The sequence below is a fragment of the Adiantum capillus-veneris genome, chromosome 12 (genome assembly GCF_014529385.1).
Source record: "Adiantum capillus-veneris isolate H3 chromosome 12, ASM1452938v2, whole genome shotgun sequence".
NCBI classification, from domain to species: Eukaryota; Viridiplantae; Streptophyta; class Polypodiopsida; order Polypodiales; family Pteridaceae; genus Adiantum; species Adiantum capillus-veneris.
The window spans coordinates 6,760,836-6,775,843 of NC_140942.1; positions in this window are offsets into that span (position 1 = coordinate 6,760,836).

The following is a 15,008-nucleotide window of genomic DNA, read 5'->3' on the forward strand; positions in this document are numbered from 1 at the left end:
CACACATGCTCACACACACACCCAACACACACACACACACACACACACACACACACACACACACACACCTACACACACCTTCGAGAGGTGCTGTCTGTGTGTGCCCACACACACACAAACACACATGCTCACACACACACACACACACACCCAGTACACACACACACACACACACACACACACACACACACACACACACACACACACACACACACACACACACACACACACACACCTACACACACCTTGGGGAGGTGCTGTCGGCACACACAATTTTTTGAAGGAGAAGCAAGGAGGGAAGTGCTATTGACTTCTCGTCTTGAGAACTCATTTGGATCAGAAAATCGAGAGGATTTTCAGCCCCTAATCACGGTAATCATGATTTAATTTATGCTCATTTATAAACCTCTTCATCATTCTCTTAAAATTCTCATCTACTATGCTTAATCCTAGCTATAATTCCCAATAGCTGTACTCGAAATCTCCATAGCTATACTCCATTATATAATCATCAACCAATAGCTGATTATGCATCCATTCATCACTCTTAATTAATGATTAATGCATGATTAGGAGAGATTTCTCTCTCTAGGCAGAATAGTAATTAATTGACAAGCCGGTAATGATGTAGATTTGATGAAATTCATTCTTTTACCACACAATATTGGTGTAACTAAGATAGATTCAATTTTCTCATACATTATGATTAAGGCAAAAATTAATCCATCATTAAGCCACTAAGAAGAGAATTTTCTCTCACCTATGCATGCGGAAATTTTGCATCTTTCTAATTGCACTAGGAAAGTGATTGAATTTGCTTAATTCATCTCTCTTGTAATTTAATTAGTAAAATTTTGAATTTCTTAATCATCTAAGCCAAGTGATTAACTTTAGAGCCGGTTCCCATAGGACAAGTAAAGTATTACCCATAAAATTACTAGGTCTTGAAGGAAAAATCTAACCCTCTTGCATAAGGAGGATTGTTCAATGATTCTAATCTGCCATTTGGATTGTTATGATGCTCTCGTACTTTAGCTCTTTTCTTCAAGTTTATCATTTAAAGTAGTGAGTATAAAATGGCCCCGGTTAAGAGAACTCGCTTCGAAGGTGCCCATGACCGCGAGGCAGGAACGACCAATGTGAATGGAAAAGGAAAAGCTCCAATGGACGAACAAGCACCGGCCATCTCACGGGCCATTGACGAAGAAATGGAAGAGGTAGGTCACAATTTTATTCAAGTTGTTTAATTTAACATTGCACACGTTTAGCTAGGAAAGAACATACCCCAAAACATGTTGGAGAAATCCGACGGAAACCTCGGCATTTGAATTCATTGTATATTAAAGTCCAAAGTAGGAAGGAAATGATTGATGGATATACTATTTGCAATAGGAAAGAATGTCTGCTAGGGAAAATTTAGCTCGGCATGTTCATTCTATTTCCAATGTTGAATTAGTCCTGAATCCCCTCCTGATCACAGGGGGCAGAGTTCCTGGTTAAGGGATCTTGAATCCATGACTTTCTTTGTATGTGGTGGATACCCACGTCTTGCTTTCTATGCGGTGGGAGCCCACGTCTTGCTTTCTATGCGGTGGGAATGTCCATGTCGTGCTTTCTATGCGGTAGACATACCTAGTTGTATGGGCAGCTAGGCGACAATGGGAGGAGTAAACTCTCGATGGAGGGGGGATGTTGTACCTCCAGGACATTGGAATTTTAATGAATAAGTTTGAGTAGAATTTTTACTAGAGTACTGTCTTGGTGCCGTTTGCAATACTGGTTGAAGGGCTGTCTTAACGAACATTGTGATTCAGAATCTAATCAAGAATTTTTATGTTGAACAACCATTGTGGTAGTAATTAGGACACGCAAGGAAGTGTGAGTGTGGGGGTGGAAAGTGGGGGCTTGGCTCAGGTTGCCAATGCCTATGAGAAGGGTGGTCCTGATTGGTCGGGAATTCTTTGTCTCCATAGTGTTTAAATCAAAACTAGTAATACTCATTGCCCCTAGAGCGGCGAAGTCTCAAGTGTACGTGCCTTTGAAACATGGAAAAAGGCACTCGGGATTTCTCTCCTCTTGGAAGGTGGGTCTTAGGATTGCTAGATAGGTTAAGTACGCTTTCCCTGCGAGGTGGAGCTAGATCTCACTGCTAGGCTCGAACTCGGATCACTTTGTGATGAGAGATCGTCCACTAGTTGAACCCTGAACCACTTTGGTTGCTTCCACTATAGATCTAGTGGCCACCAGGTTCACCATCAGATCCGCCGTTTGATACGGCGGGGTGGGGACGTCACACCTGATATCAGAGCCTAGGTTAGACTGAGAAGTAAAGTCGTATTGTTTGAATATTTAAAAAGGAACTAAAAGTATATAGGTAGCTGATCCGAATTCCTTGCATTGGTGGTGCAGGAAGATCCCGTGCTAGAATATCGAAGGTTCCAAGTGTTTGAGCTTATTTACGAACAAGCTCGACGATCCCCAGTTTACCAATTCAGGCGAGATGTCATGGAGGTACTGATGAACGCTCATACGCCACACTCCACTCACAACGATAGAGGATGGCGACTTGATTGGACACTTGGCGCAGGAGGGATTTACTACATCAACGTTGGGAAGCTAGGATGCTTGGCTACCGATTTGAAGAAGATACGTTGGGGAGAAGAGTTGAGGGTGGTGGAGATATTCTACTTGCTGCCTACACGATTGGACCTGACTGTCTCATACGACACCAATCAAACCCTCAACGAGTGGCTTTTGGTGAAGGTCACCAATGTAATCCTAGCAAACAGAGTCAGAACTTTTGGAGTACCAAAAGAAGAATCCCGGCTTGACACCATAGTTTATTATCCACTCAAGGATGAGTATAGAAACTACTTCACGAACAAAGTAGTACATCATGTGAACACAATCTCCTAAGCGTATTTTATATGCAATCCAAAAGCCATGTAATAAATTGATCATTAGTTATCCTAAACCTTGAGGGGTTTCGATTGTAATAAATTTTCATCAATAAAGTGCTTTTTGTCTCTGAAATCTCTGTCTCTTGATAAAGTGGTATCTTGAATTTTATTTAAAAACCTCGTGTCTATTTTGAAATCCAAGTAATGGTATCAAGAATCTCGTATAACCCATGTAGGCACCGCCTGCTGCTCTCTACTCGGCGGCGCAAGAAAAGAAGCTCCTCCTTAAACAAGCCCAACCTCCACTATTTAAGGGCGAGGGGGCAAATGTGGAGAGAGATGCGGAAGTATGGATGGAGGCTATGGACAACTACTTTGAAGCTGCGGGAACCCAACCCATGAATCAAACCATGCTTGCGATGTTTTGCTTGTCTGGCGATGCCAAGATATGGTGGAAGCAACATTGCAGGGACTTGGATATTAAGGGATCTTCCCAATCCTGGGAAGACATCAAGGCTGCAATGATGGGGCGTTACTTACCACCCGCCTATAAAACCTTGAAGATGAACGAGTTCTTTTCACTTCGGCATCTGACTTCATCTGTTGAAGAATATTATTCAAAGTTCGTCACTGTTCGGAGATATGCTCCTAAGATGACGTTGGAACAACAGGTAGCAAGGTTCTGCCAAGGGCTAATCTACCCTTTGAATACTCGGTTGGAAACTCTCAGGCCGACAACACTGCAGGATGCCTTGTTGAGAGCCAAACCTTTAGCTCTTGAAGTACAAAAAGTTAATCAAAATAGGAGGAATCATTTGGCAAAAAGGGCAAGGACAAATGCTTGGAATAACAGGACCAGCCAACCAAGCATATGACCAGCACCCTATTGTGGCTACCACTGAAGTCGCGGAGCGGAGCGTGGGTCGACTCTCACACACACACACACACACAGTGAGCTTACACAGTACAGTACGCAGAGAACTGTTAGAAGGGTTATCTCCCAATTAAACTTAGTATTCACAAAGTATAAGTTAGTATATACAAAGAGTTAGCGGAAAGTGAGTTAGGCAGACGGCCGGCCATATCCGCATAAGAGGCCACTTGGGCTTTAATCCCAACAACCTCCCACTTAAAGTCCAATGTGGCACTTTAAGTAACTGTAAATCTATGAACATAAATGTACAAAGATTTACATGGCTGCCATCTATCCAATGCCCAATAACTCATGACAATGCACAAAGCCCTCTCCTGGAAGTCCCTTTGTGAGTAGATCAGCAGGATTGTCCTTGGTGTGGATCTTCAGCAGTTGTATCTGCTTGTCTTCAAGTACTTCCCTGAAGACAACTCTTCTGATCTTCTCTGTCTTCTCTGGCTTAGCGTGAAACTTGGCTTCATTGAAATGCACATCATTGCTACGAATAAGCTTTCTGGACTCAGGATCCCAAAGCCGGTAACCCATCTCGCCCGATTCTCCGTAGCCAAGAAATATACACTTCTTGCTCTTTGGTTCTAACTTATTTCTGAACTCCTTAGGAATATGGCTATAAGCTTCACAACCAAAGACTCTGAGATGCTTATACAAAGGTGCCTTGCCTGTCCATAGCATCTCGGCCACTGCACTCTTATCCAGAACCCTACTAGGAGACCTGTTGATCAAATGGACTACTGTATCCACTGCTTCCGCCCAAAATCCATCAGGCAACTCAGCATTTGACAACATGCTTCTGACCTTCTCTTGTATGGTCCTATTCATACGTTCTGCAACCCCATTCTGTGAAGGATTATATGGTGCAGTAAGTTCTCGCTTAATCCCTTTTGCTTCACAAAAGTCTTGAAAAGCTTTGGAAACGTACTCTCCACCATTGTCAGTTCTCAAGCACTTCAGCTTCTGACCACTCTGATTCTCCACCAGCTGCAAGAATGTCTTAAAGACCTTGAGCACCTCATCCTTGTGCTTCAAGAAGTAAACCCATACTTTGCGAGAATAGTCATCTATGAATGTACAAAAGTACGCTGCTCCCCCTAGTGACAAACTAGGCATTGGTTCGCATAGATCACTGTGTACAAGAGCTAACCGTTCGTCCCTACGATTCCTCTTTGATCTGTGCGGTTCCTGTGTTTGCTTACCATAAACACAATGCTCACAAAACTCGAAATCTTGAAATGAAAAGCCAGGCAAATAACCATAATGAGAAAGTATTTCCATTCCTCTTTTTGACATATGTCCCAACCTACAATGCCACAGTGACACACTTGGCTGCTCAATCACATTAATTACATGGTTTTTAACCTCTGAAACATGTAAAGTGTACAAAGTTCCTGACTTGCTGCCATGTGCTACAGTCATCGAACCTTTGGAGATCTTCCAAGCGCTGTTCCCAAAAACTGTCACATAACCCGCATCATCCAACTTCCCTGTACTAATCAAGCTCTTTCGGATTGCTGGAACATGTCTGACATTCTTGAGCCATAAAGAAGAGCCATTCTGAAACTTCAACTGCACATCTCCCACTCCAAGTATGTCACAAACCTGCTCATTGCCAAGTCTGACATAATCTTTAGTAGCCACATATGATGTAAACCACTCTTTGTGCGGAGAAACATGTAAAGATGCCCCTGAGTCGATAATCCAATCACTCATAGCATGTCCATCCTCTGCAGTCAAGAAAACAGAATCAAGATTGCTTGTAAGGAAGATGTCACCAGCTGCTATACCAGAATCACTGTCTGAACCAGATCCTGTGACATTCACCTCTTCAATCTTCACTGAACTCTTCTTTTCATCTTGCTCAGAACTCTTTGTTTTTCGTTTTTCTTGTTTCCACTTCATACAGTCTCGCTTCATGTGACCCTTCTTGCCACAATGGTAGCATTCTATGTCATCCTTTGACTTCGAATCACGAGACTTACTTCGGTTTTGTGCCTTCTTACCCTTCTTCTCTTTAAACTGTTGTCTCCCTCGAACGACCAAAGCACTATTGCCTTTGCCTTTGTCAATGTTCTTCTTGTTCACTTCCTCTGTGGGCAAGCTGCCTTCTACATTGGCACTTGTAAGACCTTCTGGCGCGACATAATTACTTAACGCTGTACGAAAAGTATCCCAACTGTCTGGCAAAGTGATTAAGAGAAACATAGCCTTCATTGAATCTGGAAAGACTATTTCCTGTGCTGTTAACTGGCTGAAAATTGTGTGAAATTCATTCAGATGATTTGACATGGCTGTCCCTTCCTTCATCTTCAAATCCACCAATTTCTTGAGCCAGTAAATCTGAGAAGCAGCACTTTGTTTCTCGTACATACCACATAGCTTTTGCCATACGCCATACGCTGTAGTCTCTTCTGCTACGTTGAAGTAAACATTTTCTGCCAGTGTCAGCATGATTGTGGAACAAGCTAACTCGTCAAGCTCTTCCCACTCATCTTCAGCCATACCTTCTGGTCTCTCCCCTTTGAGCTTCAGTGGCTTCACTTGTTTTTTTTGCACCAAAACCTGCCAAATCTGCTTCTTCCAGAATGGAAAGTTTGTGCCATCCAGCTTCTTTATGTTGTAAAGAGTCTCACTATGAGAAGATGCCATATCTGCCAAACTGCTTACTCCTGAGAAAAATTCGGCAGAGTTTCCCCTGTAAACTGGCCTCTGTACACAGTAAACAAGCTGTAATCAACAAGCTGAACACCTCTCCTCAAGAACTGTCAGTATTTTGAAATTTTTTGACAGAGTCTCCCCTGTAAACTGAGCTCTGGGAACCAAAAGATAGCTCAAAAAACAATCATAAATAGCTGACCAGTGACAAATCTAAAAAATCTTTGTAATATGCTGTCTTGTAAGCATACACTGTCTCCTCTCTGGGCGATGACAGAACTTGTATCTGTCTCAAGACTGAACCCTGAACAATGCCTCAACGGCCTGACGCATAAGATGCAATCCAGTGTCTACACAAAGTCATACATCCTAAGGGATAAAAGTCGCCGAAGAGGATGCGTGTAGAGGGGAACTCCAGCAACCTAATCCACCTCACACTGGGTAACCCAGCCCCCAGTGCTTGGCTTCAAAAAACCTCACAGACGACCCTCTCAGATGGCTCAGCAAACTGCCCAGAACTAGCATACATCCTATAATAGACCAATCACTGTCCTATGACCGCTGCGGCGGTCTGTCTGCTAGCGTGACTCACAAATAGCAGACCCACAATCACAGTACATCAATCTGCAATACATGCCAGTGGTGTCAAGCCGTCGTCTGGCCACACCTCCCCTGGAACCTGGCAAGCACAAGAAGTAACAATGCAGACTGCAATATATATATCTGATGATATATATGTGTACCTGGTCTATAGATGATGCTCTGAAGACTAATAAGTGATGTATGTCGATGCCGATATTGATGTCGACCACCTCCTACTTGCCAATCTACACAAGACGGATTTCTTTGCGGCTGAAATCTATCTTCTGCTGTAGTGCTCAGAACGAAATTCTGAGAGCATAAACGGCTTCGAAAGGGGGGTAAAACCCCAGGCCTAATGGAAACGCTCCCGGAATGCCGAGTGTGAATTTTCAAACTCCGGATCCAGAATCTGCCGGAAAAGTGCGCACGCGTGCGATTGCGCAAAACCGCACTGAACCAAGGCTCTGATACCAATTGAAGTCGCGGAGCGGAGTGTGGGTCGACTCTCTCACACACACACACACACACACACACACACACACAGTGAGCTTACACAATACAGTACGCAGAGAACTGTTAGAAGGGTTATCTCCCAATTAAACTTAGTATTCACAAAGTATAAGTTAGTATATACAAAGAGTTAGAGGAAAGTGAGTTAGGCGGGCGGTCGGCCATATCCGCATAAGAGGCCACTTGGGCTTTAATCCCAACAACCACCACAACCATGGAGTTCCCAGATGTTCGATGCTACGGTTGCAGTGAGTTTGGGCATTATAGATCCGAGTGCCCCAAGGGGACTCAGGCAACCAGCGCCAATGCCATACCCTTGAATGTCCATGGGCATGGCCAATCTAATGGAAGAGGAGGACATGGAAGGATGAACAGAGGGCGAGGGCATGGAGCTACCGCCAGAGTGAATGCCGCAGTGGTGCAACCAACTGTGGGAGATGAAGCAGAGGAGAGAGCAACCTTGCACGCTGCAATTGAAAACCCCAATGGTTGCGAGCAATACGTAGTCATTCATACGCAAGGATCTCTCAGAGGTGAACAAGTTAACTTCCTTATAGATTGTGGTAGCACTCTTTCATTTCTTTCACCCAGATGCATGAGGAAGCTAAAGCTAGATAAGTATCCAATAAGCAAGCTAGTTGTAGAGTTAGCAAACGGCAAGGAAGTAGTATCTTAGCATTTTGTAGGAAAAATCGACTTTGATTTATGGGGACACCCAACTTCTGCCCAATTTCGAACCCTACCCTTAGGATTCTTTGATGGGATACTAGGGATGGACTGGTTAAAGAAAAATAAGGCCCACATCCATTGTGCACAAGGGAACTTTACCTTTACAGATAACTTGGGTAATGAAGCCTTAATCCAGGGGGAAAATGGGAGACCTAGGGCTACTCTAGTTAAGGCCAACAGACTCTTGAAAGGACTGAGAAAGGGGCAGCAAATTTATGCGGTAAAGCTCAACAAGGTGGACCAATCAGATACCTCACTTCGACCAAACTGGTTGAGGGAGTATGATGATGTATTCCCTGAAGACCTCACGAATCTTCCGCCACATAGAGAGGTAGATCATGAGATTGAGACTATCCCTGGATGTGAACCTATCTCAAAAAGACCTTATAAAATGTCGCTTCCAGAGGCCATCAAACTCAAGGAACAACTTAGGCAACTCATTGAACAAGGATTCATTCGACCCAGTACTTCTCCTTGGGGTGCTCCAGTTCCTTTTCAGAAGAATAAGGATGGAACCTTAAGGCTATGCATAGACTACCGTGGACTAAACCAAGTAACTGTCAAGAACAAGTATCCAATTCCAAGGATCGATGAACTCTTGGGCAGGCTCCACGGTGCGAAAATGTTCACAAAGATTGATCTAAGGTCAGGATATTACCAAATCAGGATCAAAGAATCAGATATTCCAAAGACATCTTTCAACACTAGGTATGGACACTACGAATTCACAGTAATGTCTTTTGGTCTAACAAATGCTCCTACAAGCTTCAATCGACTTATGCAGGATATTTTCAGACCTTACCTGGATGATTTTGTCTTGGTTTTCTTTGATGACATTTTGATCTATTCTAAGAACGAGGCAGATCACGAAGAACATGTTCGCAAAGTACTTGATCTTCTTCGGGAACACCAACTTTACGCTAAAGAGAGCAAGTGCACCTTTTGCTCACCAAAGGTCAATTATCTTGGATTTGTCATATCGGTCGAAGGGATTTCAGTGGACCCAGAAAAAGTCAAGGATATCGTTGATTGGCCTCAACCATCCACCGTCAGTGAAGTAAGAGGATTTCTTGGGATAACGGGATGGTACAGGATTTTGTCAAGGATTATGCACGTATTGCTGCACCTTTGACGGAACTCCTGAAGAAAGGAATGAGGATCGAATGGAAGACCAAGTACGAGTCTAGCTTTGCTAAGCTAAAAGAATTCTTGGTCTCAGCTCCTATTTTAAAGCTCCCAGATTTTAGTAAGGAATTTGAAGTAGCGACCGATGCTAGCAAATTTGCTCTAGGCGGAGTTCTTACTCAAGAAGGAAGATCGGTGGCGTATACTTCACGAAACCTGAGGGATCATGAGAAGAATTATCCTACTTATGATTTGGAACTTTTAGCAGTTATACATGCGCTGAAGTTATGGAGACATTATCTTCTTGGATGCAAGTTTCAGCTGGTTACAGACCACAAGAGCTTAAAATGGATTTTTACTCAACCTATTCTCAATATGCGACAACGGCGATGGATAGAGCTATAAAAGGAATATGACCTTGACATAAATTATAGATCAGGGAAGGAAAATGCAGTTGCAGATGGTCTTAGCCGAAAATCTTTTCTCGGTGCTATCTCTATTCCAAATAACCCTATCTGGGATAGAATCAAAGAAGCATCCTCGGTAGATCCAGAGTACCAATGTATAGTATCATTAGTCCAACAGAATAAGATGCATGAAGCTAAAGATTACTCTCTTATGGGAGGATGTCTTTACTACAGACATAGACTCTGTGTACCCAGAGACCCAGCTTTAAAGAAGGCTATTCTGTATGAAGCACACAATAGCCCTACATCTGGACACCCAGGCTATGCTAAGACTCTTCACGCAGTCAGAATGAGTAAGTTTTGGTCTGGAATGAAAAGAGACATACTTCGCTATGTGAGGCAATGTCTTTCTTGTCAACGGATAAAAACTGAAAGAATCAAGTTACCAGGGCAACTTCAACCTCTTAACATACCCCATATGAAATGGGAATGCATCAGTATGGATTTTGTTACAGGATTGCCTTCTACAGGAGGTTATGATTCTGTTTTCATTTTTGTTGATATGCTCACGAAAGTGGCTCATCTAATACCCGTAAAGACAACCTTTACTGCTTCAGATATTAGCCGGGTATTCATCAAGGAGATTTTTAGACTACATGGTCTACCCAAGCGTATCGTCAGTGATAGAGATGCCAAGTTTACATCAAAATTTTGGACTTCTCTTTTCCAATATATTGGGTCACAATTAGCCTTCAGTACAGCATATCATCCGCAGACAGATGGGCAAACTGAAAGGGTTAATCAAGTCATTGAGGACATTCTTAGAGCCTATTGTTCGCAAGAACCAAAGAAGTGGTTACAATATCTACCTTTGGTGGAGTATGCTTATAATTCTTCCGAACACAGAAGCATTGGAATGTCACCCTTAAAAGCTCTTTATGGACAGGACTGTTTAGCACCACTGAACTTCTCAGATCCAACCATCAAGGTAGAAGCCTCTAGAAAGATGTTAGAGATATGGAAGCTCAGACTAGAGCTATTCGCCAAGACATTCAGGCTGTTCAGGATAGACAGAAGCACTATGCAAATAAGAACCGTTCGGAAAGGACTTTCAAAGAAGGGGATAAGGTTTTTCTGCGAGTCCGACCAAAGAAAAGCAACTTATCACTAGGCAGATATAAGAAGCTAAGCCCAAGGTATTGTGGACCATTCGAGATCATTAAGGTTGTGAGTGACCAGGCCTACAAGCTAAAGTTACCCACAAACTTAAAGGTCCATGATGTATTCCACGTCAGCTTACTCAAATCCTATATCCCTAATCCTCATCAATTCTTGGACTCAGATGAGATAGTCATGCCAGCCCAAGGAGTTCTCGAGCTCCAACCTGACTATGTACTCGAAACAAGGAAAAGGAAGTTACGCAACATAACTATCACAGAGCATCTAGTAAAGTGGAAGGATTATCCTCAAGAAGATGCAACTTGGGAGGACGAACCAACGCTCTTAAAAGATTACCCAAACACATTCTTGAGATGAGGACATCTCAACTTCTTCACGTTGGGGAGGTTGTAAGGTCTTTGACCCCTCCCAAAAAGAGCACCATTGTACCATGAAATGAATATAATGGAAAAAGTTACTATTTTTAGCAGTTTTTCGAATTCTGTCACTGCCATGATGTTTAGAATGTTTTAAAGCTTCGAAATGTGAAATAAAATAATTTTTGTTAAAAAATTCCAAAAATAGTAAGTTTTTGGTCACCTGACCCGTTCAGTTTTAACGGTCTTGAAAAGTTGCACCCGTACCCCGAATTTGAAAAAATTCATTTTCGGACCCTGGGGGCTGCTAAATATGGCAAGTACTCGGACCAGTACGCCTTAGTTAGAGCTCAGTATAGCAATTTATGGCATTAAATTCCGATTCGTATGGGCCGTTTTAGCCTAAAACCATTTTTTTCCTAAACTTGTGCGGGGAGGCACCGGGAATCGAGGCTGTGTGGGAGCAGGTTCCAGGCCACTCTGAGCCAGCTTTAGTAGCTAGGGGGCGCCCTCTTGCCTTGTGGGAGTTGTAGGAGAGTTTCCAAGCTAGAGAGTGGGTGTGAGCCAGTTAGACTAGCTAACTGGACACTTGGTGGGAAGGTAACTAGACTTGCCAATGCATTAACTGAGTGCTCATTCAGATGCAAATAGCAACCCAGGTCGATTTTCAGCCTTGAGGAGCCTATTTAAACGTGTGCTCACACACACACAGACACACATGCTCACACACACACCCAGTACACACACACACACACACACACACACACACACACACACACACACACACACACACACACACACACACACACACACACACACACACACACACACACACACACACACACACACACCTATACACACCTTGGGGAGGTGCTGTCGGCACACACAGTTTTTTGAAGGAGAAGCAAGGAGGGAAGTGCTGCCGAATTCTCATCTTGAGAACTCATTTGGATCAGAAAATCGAGAGTATTTTCAGTCCCTAATCACGGTAATCATGATTTAATTTATGCTCATCTGTAAACCTCTTCATCATTCTCTTAAAATTCTTATCTACTATGCTTAATCCTAGCTATAATTCCCAATAGCTGTACTCTAAATCTCCATAGCTATACTCCATTATATAATCATCAACCAATAGCTGATTATGCAACCATTCATCACTCTTCATCAATGATTAATGCATGATTAGGAGAGATTTCTCTCTGTAGGAAGCATAGTAATTAATTGACAAGCCGGTAATGATGTAGATTTGATGAAATTCATTCTTTTACCACACAATATTGGTGTAACTAAGATAGATTCAATTTTCTTATACATTAAGATGTGATTAAGGCAAAAATTAATCCATCATTAAGCCACTAAGAAGAGAAATTTCTCTCACCTATGCATGCGAAAATTCTGCATCTTTCTAATTGCACTAGGAAAGTGATTGAACTTGCTTAATTCATCTCTCTTGTAATTTAATTAGTAAAATTCTGAATTTCTTAATCATCTAAGCCAAGTGATTAACTTTAGAGCCGGTTCCCATAGGACAAGTAAAGTATTACCCATAAAATTACTAGGTTTTGAAGGAAAAATCTAACCCTCTTGCATAAGGAGGATTGTTCAATGATTCTAATCTGCCATTTGGATTGTTATGATGCTCTCGTACTTTAGCTCTTTTCTTCAAGTTTATCATTTAAAGTAGTGAGTATAAAATGGCCCCGGTTAAGAGAACTCGCTTCGGAGGTGCCCACGACCGCGAGGCGGGAACGAGCAATTTGAATGGAAAAGGAAAAGCTCCCATGGACGAACAAGCACCGGCCATCTCACGGGCCATTGACGAAGAAATGGAAGAGGTAGGTCACAATTTATTCAAGTTGTTTAATTTAACATTACACACGTTTAGCTAGGAAAGAACATATCCCCAAACATGTTGGAGAAATCCGACGAAAACTTTGGCATTTGAATTCATTGTATATTAAAGTCCAAAGTAGGAAGGAAATGATTGATGGATATACTGTTTGCAATAGGAAAGAATGTCTGCTAGGGAAAATTTAGCTCGGCATGTTCATTCTATTTCCAATGTTGAATTAGTCCTGAACCCCCTCCTGATCACAGGGGCAGAGTTCCTGGTTAAGGGCTCTTGAATCCATGACTTTCTTTGTATGCGGTGGATACCCACGACTTGCTTTCTATGCGGTGGGAACCCACGTCTTGCTTTCTATGCGGTGGGAATGTCCATGTCGTGCTTTCTATGCGGTGTACATACCTAGTTGTATGGGCAGCTAGGCGACAACGGGAGGAGTAAAATATCACTGGAGCGGGGATGTTGTACCTCCAGGACATTGGAATTTTAATGAATAAGTTTGAGTAGAATTTTTACTAGAGTATTGTCTTGGTGCCGTTTGCAATAATGGTTGAAGGGCTGTCTTAACGAACATTGTGATTCAGAATCTAATCAAGATTTTTTATGTTGACCAACCATTGTGGTAGTAATTAGGGCACACAAGGAAGTGTGATTGTGGGGGTGGAAAGTGGGGGCCTGGCTTAGGTTGCCAATGCTTATGAGAAGGGTGGTCCCGATTGGTCGGGAATTCTTTGTCCCCATAGTGTTTAAATCGAAACTAGTAATACTCATTGCCCATAGAGCGGCAAAGTCTCAAGTGTACGTGCCTCTGAAACATGGGAAAAAAGGCACTCGGGATTTCTCTCCTCTTGGAAGGTGGGTCTTAGGATCGCTAGATAAGTTAAGTACGCTTTCCCTGCAAGGTGGAGCTAGATCTCATTGCTAGTAGTCTCGAACTCGACTCACTTTGTGATGAGAGATCGTCCGCTAGTTGAACCCTGAACCACTTTGTTTGCTTCCGCTATAGATCTAGTGGCCACCAGGTTCACCATCAAATCCGTCGTTTGATATGGTGGGGTGGGGACCTCATAGACCGATTGCATCTATTCCCCATTTTTCAAACGGATTATGAGATGATAGGAGTCTATGGCTCATAGGTTAGTGTACGAACACTTGCCACTTGACAGGCCTTGCATGTTTTACACCAATGATGCACATCCCTTTTCGGACTAGGCCAAGAGAATCCTGCATGTAGAATCTTCCTACTGGTGATATCTAAAGCAAAATGACCACTGCAGACACCATCATGGCAACTTGAGATTACCTCCGTGATTTGACTAGAGGTTGGTACTCCCCTAAGAATCTGATCCTTGCCTTTACAATACAAGTGGTTGTTTACAAGGCGGTATCTTGTAGCCTTCCTTACCAGCCATTTTTTCTGGCCCTTAGTGTACCCTTCAGAACATTCTCTTGTTTCTAAGAAGCTGATGATATTAGGCATAGCATCACTACCTTGAAAGAGGGGTAGTTTTAGTTTAATTGCTCCTATGGGAACGTCTTGTAATCTTTCCTTGGCTACAGCATCCGCCTCCTGATTTTATGTCCTAGGAACATGAAATAATTGCACTGCTTCAAACTTCCTTGATTCGTACCTTGGCATAGTTGACCAAGTAAAACCTGATTTTTACAAAGCCAAGTGCCGTTTATCTGCTTTATTAAAAGCAGAGCATCGCCAAACACATTTAGGAGTTGAATCCCTTGCAGAATACATTGTTCTAATCCAAGAATTAAAGTTTCGTACTCTGCTTC